Here is a 12,428-nt window from a genome sequence, read left to right on the forward strand (position 1 = left end):
GTTTTGAAAACATGTTGTTAGCGCTAATGGAACTTGGGGAGAGAGATGAGAAGGATTTTCATAGGATGCTAGTTTCAAGTTTCTAAGTTGTTTGTAATGTGTTTTAAAGACAATTATCTAAGATTGAGAATTTAGAAAGTCTTTATTTTATGGACTGGTTCCAAGGATATTGAAAATTCTGCTTTGCCTTGGGGTCTTTAATTTTCAAATCAAGCATGCTCTTAATTGTAAATTTTGATCTGGAGAACTGGATTATTTTCCTAGTAATGTGTTAGCATCAGGGATGTGGAACATTAAATATGGCATATGCTCCACTTCCTGCTGCAGAGAGTGAGACTTCCGTTCCAAGATGGAAGCTCCCATTTCAGGCATGGAAAGCCAAGACTTTGTGGCAAAAAAAAAAAATCCTACGTGGAGGATCCCTGTGAGACCTCAATGGAGAGAAAGGGCCATCAAAGAAGGATGAGGGTAGCCTATCACCATCTACTATCTGGGAGATGTAAGATATGTTCTTTCAATCTTAAGAGGAAAGTGGGAAGGGTGGTTTCAAGATGTCAGAATAGGGAGGGAGCTAATGGATCTAGTCCAAAAGAAGATAGTTTATAAAAATGGAGATAGTGTCGTCTCAGGGAAGAGTTAGGGAAAAAACCGGAAGAGGAAACTCTTCTGAAATTAGAGACACGGTGGACCTACATGGAGGGTGTGGGCACCTACAGCTCAGGACTCCAAAAGCCAAGAGCCTCTGCACCAGCACTGGAAAGAGAGGTGAGAGGAGACCGCAGTAGCCTGAGACACTGGTGAAAAAGCAGCAGAAGGAGCCTAGAGGAAATGAGGCTTGAAGCCCTGTGGGGTAAAGTACACTAGCCTAACTAGAACAGAGAAAAAAATAAAAGTGATGGTATGGGCACGTCTCTCTCTCTCCAATCACGTTATAAATGTGTACAAGCCAACAGAGTAGGCACCATTTTAGACATGTAACAGCTGCACCAGCTCGTGTCTGCTCCTGGCAATCAGCTGAGTGGAGACTCCTGCCTGTGGTGGGGAGAAATGACAGGTGGCTAGAAACTTGTGATTGTGTGAAGCTTCTGAACCGGGACTGTGGAAAAAAAACTGAGGGTAGGTGGGAGAACTCATGGTGTGGCTGAGACTTTTAGTAGTCTAGGAGGGAGATGCTACAAGCTTGGGCGGTCCTGGTTACTCGGTGAAAGACATTGCTGGGGAAGCTGAACATACACTGAGGACTGCACAGATCTTTTGTGTGGTCCTTGGGACACAGCAGATTAATATTAGACCACTGGGGCTAAAACTCAGGCACTGACTGCCATCGAAAAGAGATCAGCTGAGCAGAATTACTTCCCCTCTGATTAAAAAAAAGAAAGAGAAGATTTACTATGCCAAACCAGGGTGTATCACCTTAGACACACCCTTAATGCTGAAGAACTGAAGAGAGCTCTCTGGTCACACCCTCCATAAGCTTCTAGAGATTCACGGAAAGCAGACAGTCCACTTATCTACAGAGTCATAGTACAATGATAAATCCACCACAGTGGAAAAAAAAAAAAAAGAAGAAACCAACAAGAATCTCCACAAATGCCAAACAACAAATGCAACAACCCAAGAAACAAGAATATGAAAGACAACATGACACTTCAAAAAGAACAAGAAACTTCAATACAAGATTATGAAGATGATGAGATGCAAGAAATGGAATTCAAAAAATTGATGATCCAGTTGGTATTCCTTTAATTAGTTCTGTATCAACCCATTCCTCTAATTAGCACTAAATCACTACCCACTGACCAGAGTCCCCGAATATGAAGCTTGAGCTCAAGAACCCAGAATCCACCATTTAATGATGACTTTGACTCTGACCAGATATTGAATTTGTAAATCTGAAGCCATCATTAAGGTTATAGGAGTAGCCTCTCCTTGGGGTCTATTTTATTGGTTATGATCCTAAGAATAAATTATCTTTCCAATTTGTACAAGAATTATCTCTTTACTTAAATATTCCTTGAAAAGACCATTCATTCTCAATAAGACATACTGCTTGAGGATAATAAGGAATATGATACATCCATTCTAAATTGTGTTCACTGCAATGTTCAATTTCCTTTATAATGGGAATGACTGCCTCCCTGAATTTGTAAAGGAGGCCCAAAATATAGGGTGATTACATCCAATGTACAGCAGGTATTCTGAGTAGCTCACCGAGAAAGACAAGTCACTAATATTCCAGAATATGTCTCTACACAAGTACAAATAATATTGGTATTCTCTATTAGTAGGTAAAGGTCCTACAGAATCTATTTACCATATTTGAGCTGGTAAAGTTCTTCAAGCCAATTATCCTCCAATTAATTGTGGTACTTTCCACTCTTGGTATTTTTACAAATTTCATTTCCTTTTGTTGGTTTTAAAATGGATAAATGATATTCCTTCAGCTAATACCCACCTGTGCATAGCTTGTGCTTCTATGTAGGCTGAATGATGGCATACGTATTTTGCCAGAGAACAGTCCTCTTCTTTTGATTTTTTTTATTAGATGCAATTTTAGCCAGTTGTTCCACTTGATCATTATACTCATGTTCAGATTTCATAGCAGCAAGGGCATCTACATAAAGAAGAAAGATGTTAGCATTTTGTGAAATGTCCAAGATGTCTCGCCACAATTACTTATCCCATAAGTCTCCTTCATGAATTTCCCAGTTTCAATCCTTCCAAATAGGCATCTATGTAGCTATTTTATTTGCAACTGCCCATGAGCCAGTAAAAACGTGACATTCTCCTCCCCTTTTATTAACAAAGGCCTACTGTACTGCTTTTAATTCGAGCTAATTGCCTACTTAACTGTGTACTAGTGGTTTCTTCTTTTTTTTCCCACCACAAAGACAAAGCCAAGATTTATTTCATTGATCATCAAGTGCACACTAATAAGTGCATTTAGAACAATGAGTTATTTCAGACACACCAGTACTGCTGCTCACTAAGGGCAGTAGGTCCAATAGAGCTCCTCAGGGCCAGCCCCGGGAGCTCCGGGACGCAGCGGGATGAGGAGTGTCAGCGGCCAAGGAACCACACCAGAGCTGAGAGATTGGTCAACGCCCAGGGCCCAGCCTGGTTCTCCACTTTATTGGGAGGTGAAGAGCTTTTATAGACACAGAAAGGCGGCCGTCCAGGGCACAAGGGAACTGAGCCAACCAGCTGAAAGGAGAGGCAGGACAAGGGCCGGGCACGCCCTCAAGGGCCAATCACAACTGAGGACACACACTGTTCACGAATAAGGAAGTCTCCTGTCAGGCTAGGCACCGCCCCCGGGGGCCATCTTGGATTGTTGGGAACGCTGAGTCACTGGGATGCGGAAGTGCGGCAAACTGGAGCAAAGGCTTAGCGGCCTTGTCGAGCAAGCCAAGGCTTGGCAACTCTGTTTCCTTTTCGTTTGGAGCCCCCCCCCCCCCAGTACAATAGTTGCAGTTAGCAGAGGGGCGGGGACTCAATGCACTGTGATGGATCAGTCAGTGGCAACTATTCGTCCAATCATTCTCCAGGGGAAAATACCTGACCTGATAAAAGCGTTGCCCAAGAAGACGTGCACAGACAAAATGAACTTCGATCCCCCAACACGAGATAAAACCGGCAAAGTAAACAAGCGAGAAAAACTGCAGACACTAACATGCACTAAATACACCGGTGTTCTCGCAGAACACAGCGTTAAACCCCAGCCCCAAACACATTGATTGCGCCGATGGTAGGCGGCGGCCTCCCTGTGGGGACCGCGGCAGCAGATGGCGCTGCTGAGTCAAGGCCAAGAAAGCGACACCACCAGCTGTTTCTCCGTGAACGTGGATTCCGTGTTGATGCAGACCCGAGAACACACATTTTGGGGAGAAGCTTTCACTTCCGTGCAGACTCTCTTGGCGTGAGATCGGAACGTTACAATACAACGTGATGAATGCAGGTTAGCGATGGCACGCGGCAGCCAGGCACACGCCCAGCTCCCAGCAGGTCCGGATGCTACAGGCCCTGTGCACTAGGGCTCCTTCTGGGGCAGCATCAGGGGCGCCGGGGGGCTAGGAGGGACTTAGAAGAGGACACCAAGCCCTGCTGAAAGGCCGCTCAAGGTCGGCTTTGCTCACGTCCGTGCCCACAGCCCGCAGCGCAGCTCCTCACCCGCTGCACAAACCTGCGACAGTCAGCTTAGAGCGATGGGTGCTCTGAGGGGAAATGTTGGCAACTAACGTTAAACAACTCTGGTCAAAATGAGCGTTCCACGGACCCGCGCGGGGAGCCTGCAGGTGCTGGGAGCTCCCGCTTGGCTGCACTGTGCATGGTCTACAACATGTTCAGCAGGAGGGGCCCTGGGGGCTGTACTGAGACAAGTGGGAATCTGTCCCAGGTCACACGCCTAAGTGCTTCCTCTTCTAAATCCAATATTTCAATAACTTGTTGATATCTTCGACCACTTCCCTTCGGTAGCTTCTGATGTCCGTGCCCCCACACACGTCCAGAGCATCCAGGTCGGCCACCAGCCCCGAGAGCACGCAGAACAGGTGCCAGCCGGTCTCGTCCAGCACACACCCATCAAAAGCGTGATCACCGTGCCACGGGCCTGTCCACTGTGCGCATCACAGAACTGATCTTGGCAATGCATGGGTGCACATGCTCTGAGAGTGTATGTGAGCACGCACCCATCAGAAGCGTGGTCACCGTGCCACGGGCCTGTCCACTGTGCGCATCGCAGAACTGATCTAGGCAATGCATGGGTGCACATGCTCTGAGAGTGTACGTGAGCACACACCCATCAGAAGCATGATCGCCGTGCCACGGGCCTGTCCACTGTGCACATCGCAGAACTGATCTAGGCAACCGACGGGCGTGCATCCTCAGAGAGTGGCAGTGAGGGCTGCTTTCTGATGCCGTCTTTGATAATTTCTTGCATGGCGCAGATTTTGGTTAAGGCGAGATATCCTGCTTTCTGCAGCGAGATCCTCCCGCGGTTTTCATCACGTGCGTCAGCCTCAAGATGACGTCCTGGATGCTCTCCCCGAAGTCGGCGGCGGCGCAGCTGCCCCCAGCTATAGAAAGACACTATCCCCTGCACCAGAGACTGGGCCTCCTTGAGGACGTTCTGGGTCTCAGCGGGGTGTGGGAGGCTGCGATTCCGCTTGAGGAATCCTCCTTGGGGAGGCACTGGGTCTCCTGGGCGTCCTCTTCCTGACCGCCTGGATGTCTTCTTTTCCCTTTTTTTCCACGGAGTCTATTTCAAAAAGCTGTGTCGTAGAACCCTCTCCAGTTGCTTGTAATTCTTGTCATTGACAGGCCACTGAAGCCGATGACTTGCTGTTCTATGTTCCTCACTTCCTTCTGGATTTCCTGGAGCCTATTAATGGAAGGGTGTTGGTTTCCCATATCCATACTTTGGTCGTGTTCCGTTTCATAAGCACTGCCCACCCAGGCCATGGAGCCCCAGTGATTTCTAAAAATCACTTTTGTGCAAAGGTTATATACAATTGCCTTCCAGCGATACACTGTCTTACATGCTTTGCTGTTCCATCAGTGATCCAAACATGTTGTTTCTGCTCCTCAGTTAACATTATTATTATTTTTTTTTTTTAACAGGCAGAGTTAGTGAGAGAGACAGAGAGAAAGGTCTTCCTTCCGTTGGTTCACCCCACCCCCCAAATGGCCGCGACAGCCAGCGCGCTTCACGGATCTGAAGCCAGGAGCCAGGTACTTCCTCCTGGTCTCCCGTGCGGGTGCAGGGCCCAAGCACTTGGGCCATCCTCCACTGCCTTTCCGGGCCGCAGCAGAGAGCTGGACTGGAAGAGGAGCAACTGGGACAGAATCTGGCACCCCAACCGGGACTAGAACCCAGGATGCCGGCGCCGCAGGCAGAGGATTAGCCTAGTGAACCACGGCGCCTGCCTCCTTGGTTAACTTACTGTATCTTGCATTTCAACAGAGAGAGTTTTGTTTTGTTTTGTTTTTGCAAGGTGGAAGGTGTTTTACACATTGGAGAGGATCCTTCATTAGCTATTCTTTCATGTAATGGTGCAATTCCATGTTTATCTAGTTTACCTCTATTTTATGTATATTCTTTAATAATATCAGTGATTTCCTCCAGAAATGCAATATTGTTTTCAAAGCAACCACCTTAGCTGTGGTAATCTCACCAGCAGCATAGGGATTTTACTTACTAAAACTGTTTTAGTAACTATTTTTATAGCAAGTTGATATTTTTCAAGTTAATTCAAGGCCATACCTTGAGGAATATTTATTCCCATTATATATTTTATGATAGGCACAAAAACTACAAAATATTCTTTCCAAGGTAATTTTCCTGTTTTCATTGTAAATTTTATTTTCCATTTCCTCTAATTCCAGTAATAGCAATAAGCATTCCTTTTTGAAGCTATTAGGGTTTCCATAAATTAGGAAGGCCTCCACCCCAGTGTCAATTAAGGCTCTAGCTATTGTGGTGGACCCATTTTTCCAATATGCAGTCAAATTAATCTATGGCTGTAAGAGTTTTTACTGACTTATTTGATTTGTAGCAGCACCAGGGCTGGAACATTGTCCTGGTTCCTTTTAAATATCCCAAGCTTGAATACAGGCCAGGGGAAGGAGGGGAGCCATCAGCTCCAACATGACCTTTTCATTTGTACTCCTTTCCTTAGCTCCTCATACACCTTCCCTAAGTCTTTAGTCAGCAATGCATCATTTTATTAACTCCTGCCTGCAACAAAGCCTGAAATAGTTCTTTTCAAATAATTTTATCTCCATGTTACCATTACTATTCTTATCATAGTGTATATTATCTGTATGCGATGACTGATTATATTTGCCCAAGTCTCTTAATAGGAATGTCTTATCTAAAACCTCATTTAAAGGATTCTAGGCATAAAATGAATGTTCTAACAATGCATCGCATATCTCAGGGACCCAGAAAAACAGGAATCAACCAAGTTAAAAATAGTTGGAGGAAATAATAAAAGTTAGATAAATTTAAAAATGATACAAAAGATCAATGAACTAAAGAGCTGTTTTTGGAGAAAATTAAATTGTAAGCCAGAAGTCCAACTAACCAAAAAAGGGGGAAGATCTGAATTAACAAAATCAAAGATAAAAAAAAGCAATCTTATGAGTGATACTATAGAAACAAAAAGGAAAATCAGGAAACTTCAAATAGCTATATGCCAATAAATTGGAAAATCTAAAGGAAATGCATATATTTCTGGACACATACAAAATTGAGGTACAAAGACACAGAAAATCCAAACAGACCAATGCCCAAGATGGAGATTGAAGAAGTCATGGAGACGGAGACCCAACAGAAAAAACACCAGGACCGGAAGGCTTCACTGCTAAATTCTACCAAACTTTTCAAGAACTACTTCCAATTTTTCTCATACTTTTCAAAACAGTTGAAAGGGAGGGAATCCTCTCCCAAACTCCTTCAATGAGGCCAGCATCATCTTCATTTCAAAACGAGAAAAAACATACAACAAGAGTTATAGACCAATAACTGAATCCTCAATAAATGCTAGCTAGTTGAATCCAACAACACATCAAAAAGATCATTCACCTGGACCGAGCAGGATTTATCCCTGTTATGCAGGGATGGTTCAACATAAGCAAATCAATAAACATGATACATCACAGCCACAAACTGAAGAATAAAAATAATATGATTATATCAATTGATGCAGAGAAATCATTTGATAAAATACAGCACAGTTTTATGATAAAAATCTTAACCAAATTGAGTATAGAAGGAATATTCCTCAACACAATCAAGGCAATATATGACAAGCCTACAGTCAGCATCATATTGATGCAGAAAAGCTGGAAGCAGTCCCACTAAGCTCCAGAACCATATAAGGATGCCTAATATCACCATTACTATTCAATATAGTCTTGGAAGTTTTAGCAAGAGGCATTAGTAAAGAAAAAGAAATCAAAGGGATGCAAGTGGGGGGAAAAAGGAAGTCAAATTATCCCTGTTTGAGGATGATATAATCCTATACATAGAGGAACCACAAGACTCCACTAAGAGATTAGTGGAACTCATAAGAGAGTTTAGCAAACTTACAAAACATAAAATATATGCAAAAGAAGCAACTGCATTTATATACACAAAATTGCCAGCACTGAGACTGAATTTGTAGTCAGTCTAATTCACAATAGTTATAAAAATGTAAATAACTTGGGATAAATAAAAACAGGGACATGAAAGATCTCTACAAAGAAAATCACAGAACATTAAGGAAGAAAATAGAAGAAGACAAAAACATTCAAAAAAATCTCCAATGTACATGACTTGGAATAATTACTATGATAAAAATGTCCATCCTACCAAAAGCAATACACAGATTTAATGTGATCCCAATCAAAATATCAAATATATTCATCTCAGATCTGGAAAGACTATAAAATTCATATGGAATCACAAGAGACCTTGAATAACTAAAACAATCATAAACAATAAAAATAAAGCTGGAGTCATAACAACATCAGATTTCAAAACATATTACAGAGCAGTTATAATAAAAACAGATTGGTATTGGCACAGAAATAGACATGTGTGCCAGTGCATCAAAAACCCTACAAAATAATCCAAACATCTACAACCAACTAATTTTTGACATATGAGCTAAAATTACTCCCTGGAGAAAGGACAATCTCTTCAATAAATGGTGTTGGGAAAACTGAATCTCTAAATGAAAAAGTGTGAAACAATATCCCTACTCACTAACTCTATACAAAGTTAACTCATAATGGATCAGGGATCTAAACCTAAGGCCTGAAATCATCAAATTACTAGAGAAAAAGATAGACTTTGAAAGTCATTGATAATACAGGCAAGAACAGACAATAGAACTATATTAAGCTAAGAAGCATCTTCACATCAAAGAAACACTGAACAAAGTGAGGAGAGAACCAACACAATGGGAGAAAATATTTGCAAACTATTCATCTTAAAAGGGATTAGTATCCAGGATATGTAAGGCACTCAAGAACCTCAGCAACAAGACAATCCAGTTAAGAATTGGGCTAGCCGGTGCCACGGCTCACTAGGCTAATCCTCTGCCTGTGGCACCGGCACCCCAGATTCTAGTCCCGGTTGGGGCGCCGGATTCTGTCCCGGTTGCTCCTCTTCCAGCCCAACTCTCTGCTGTGGCCCAGGACTTGGGCCCTGCACCCACAGGGGAGACCAGGAGGAAGCACCTGGCTCCTGGCTTCGGATCGGCACAGTGCTCTGGCTGCAACACGCTGGCCGTAGCGGCCACTTGGGGGTGAACCAATGGAAAAAGGAAGACCTTTCTCTCTGTCTCTCTCTCTCACTAACTCTGCATGAAAAAAAAAAGAAAAAGGAAATGGGCTAAGAATATGAACAGGCATTTTAAAGGGTAAAATACAAATGGCCAACAGATACATGAAAAGTTGCTCAGGAAGAAAAATGCAAATAAAATCCACAAGGAACTGGTTTTACGTTGCCCCAGTTAGAATGGCTATCAACTAAAAATCAAAAATAAATAAATAAATAAATGCTGGTGAGGACATGGGGGGAAAGCTACCTGATAGACTGTTGATGGGGCTGTAAACTAGAACAACCATTATGGAACACAGTATGGAGATGCCTCAGAAATTTGAAAATAGTTCTACCATATGACTTAGCCATTCCACTCTTGGGAAAGGAAATTAAATTAGCATACAAAAGAGTTATCTGTATCCCACTGTTTACAGCAGGTCAACTCACAATAAATGATTTTTTTTTTGACAGGCAGTTAGACAGTGAGAGAGAGAGAGACAGAGAGAAAGGTCTTCCTTCCATTGGTTCACCCCCCAAATGGCCACTACAGCCGACAATGTGCCAATCTGAAGCCAGGAGCCAGGTGGTTCCTCCTGGTCTCCTATGCGGGTGCAGGGCCCAAGCACTTGGGCCATCCTCCACTTCCCTCCGAGGCCACAGCAGAGAGCTGGACTGGAAGAGGGGCAACCGGGACAGAATCTGGTGCCCCAACTGGGACTAGAACCCATGGTGCTGGCGCCGCAGGCAGAGAATTAGCCAAGTGAGCCTTGGTGCCGGCCCAATAAATGATATATTGAGTCAACCTAGATGTCTACAAACTGATGACTGGATAAAGAAATTGTGGTATATGTACATGATAGAATATTACTTGGACATAAAAAGACTTTAAAAATCCTGTCTTTTGCCACAAAATGGATGCAACCAGAGACTGTAATGCTAAGTGATATAAGCCAGCCCCCAAAAGACAAGTACATTTTACCTGATTTGTGGTAACTAATATACAGAATACAAAAAGTGTGATGTATGTGTGTGAAATTGACATTTTGAAATTTGATTATTGCTTATAGCTTTTATCTATGCTCCTGAGGAACAATGGCTTTTCTTATTACTTTTTGAATTCTGTATTTAGTAAAAGGTTAAGCTCATCAATTGAAAAAATTAATAAAGTCAACTGAAAATATGTCATAAAAGTTAGAACATAGGAAAAAGAGGAGGAGGGAGGGTAGGAGTGTGGGAGTAAAGATAGGGTGGCAAGTACCATTACTTTTTTTTTTTTTTTTGACAGGCAGAGTTAGTGAGAGAGAGAGAGAAAGAGAGAGAGAAAGGTCTTCCTTTTTCCGTTGGTTCACCTCCCAAGTGTCCCCCACGGCCGGGGCACTGTGCTGATCCGAAGCCAGGAGCCAGGTGCTTCCTCCTGGTCTCCCATGCGGATGCAGGGCCCAAGGACCTGGGCCATCCTCCACTGCCCTCCCGGGGCCACAGCAGAGAGCTGAATTGGAAGAGGAGCAACAGGGACAGAACCGGCACCCCAACTGGGACTAGAACCTGGTGTGCCAGCGCCGCAGGTGGAGGATTAGCCTAGTGAGCTGAAGCGCCAGCCAATCATTACGTTCTTAAAACTGTGTGAAATACAAAAGGCTTCCATAGCCTGGCAACTCATGGCCAGAGCCTGGGGTGATCACTGAAGTCATAAATAAGAGTGCTAATTGGTAAATTAACAACCGAATTCATTGTGCACTTACCCCCCACGCAGGACTTCTGTCTTTAATGAGTTGTACTATGAGAATTAACTGCAAAACTTGTTCACAAACAGTACTTTAAACATGGTGTGTGAGTGTGAGTACAAACTGTTCAAATCTTTACTTAGTATAGAGTTGGTCTTCTGTATGTAAATTTAAAGTGAAAAATGAAACAACGAAGAATTGGATGGGAGAGGGAGTAGAAGGTGGGGCAGGAGTGGGGTTGGGAGGGTGAGTATGGGAGAAAGAACCATTATATTTCTAAAGTTGTACCTATGAAATTTGCATTAATTAAATAAAAGCTTTAAAAAAAACTGTGTGAAATAAATAAAATATGTTCTCTATATGTACATTTTTAAAATTAAAAATATAGAATAAATATAAAATTCCAGCATTTGAAATCAAGCAAACTTAACTCTTTAAGTTAATAGAAAACCAAAACCAAAGATGAAATTGTCTAGAATGACACTGTGGGATGTTTCAAAACCATCATTAAAATGCAGAAATAGCAAAAGAAATTCAACTTGAGTAGGTGACAGAGTACACTATGCATACATAGTTCTGAAAAACAATGCCATTAAAATGGCCAGAAAGTCAACATGATTTCATTGAGTTGATAAACTTTTAATACAGATAGTAACCAACAATATAGCTATTTGCTTACACTAAGTTACTGATATAGTAATGACGGTAATAAAATCAAACTAGAAAGTGATGTTCATATCACTGTAAATTATGAACACTTTGGAACTGCATAATTTGGTAGGGATAATTACAAATTACCAAACAAATATAAAGAGATTTAGTGAAAACAGTGTAAAATTATCTTTTAAAAACTATTACATATTATAGGAACTTAAATCAGGAAAAGAAAATGCCACTTTACAGAAGAATCCTAATGCAAGCATCCCATGTGGGCACTGGATAGAGTCCTGATGGTATTCTTCCAATCCATCTCCCTGTTAATGTGCCTGCAAAAGCAGTTGAGTATGGTCCAAGTGCTTGGTCCCCTGTCGCTCAGGTTGGAGAATAGGAAGCTCCTGGTTCCTGGCTGTGGCATGGCCCAGCCCCAGTCATTGCAGCGTTGCAGCCATTTGAGAAGTGAACCAACTGAGGAAGGATATACCTCTCTCTCTTTCTTTCTCTCTCTTCTCTCTCTCTAGCTCTGCCTTTAAAAATAAATAAATAGGTCCTTTTCAAAAAGATAAAAATAAATAATAAAGTGATAAGCACATACAAAGGTATTTTTTGAAAAATAGTACATTAACTTGCATTTAAAATGTAAAATAAAGGAAATGATGGAAATGAAGCAAATATCTTGGTAATTACCAAGAAAGCCTGAGGAAAAGATACTTAAATCTATAGCTACACTCTAG

General features: G+C 42.4%; 1 pseudogene; it reads right to left on the reverse strand.

Annotated features, from left to right (window-relative positions):
* Positions 1-3,729: 3,729 nt before the first annotated feature.
* LOC149122178 (BAG family molecular chaperone regulator 5-like) lies at positions 3,730-5,553 on the reverse strand (annotated as a pseudogene).
* Between the last annotated feature and the right edge of the window lie 6,875 nt (positions 5,554-12,428).

The sequence above is a fragment of the Oryctolagus cuniculus genome, chromosome 15 (genome assembly GCF_051225735.1).
Source record: "Oryctolagus cuniculus isolate XC-2025 breed Fujian yellow rabbit chromosome 15, ASM5122573v1, whole genome shotgun sequence".
In the NCBI taxonomy this organism is placed as follows: domain Eukaryota; kingdom Metazoa; phylum Chordata; class Mammalia; order Lagomorpha; family Leporidae; genus Oryctolagus; species Oryctolagus cuniculus.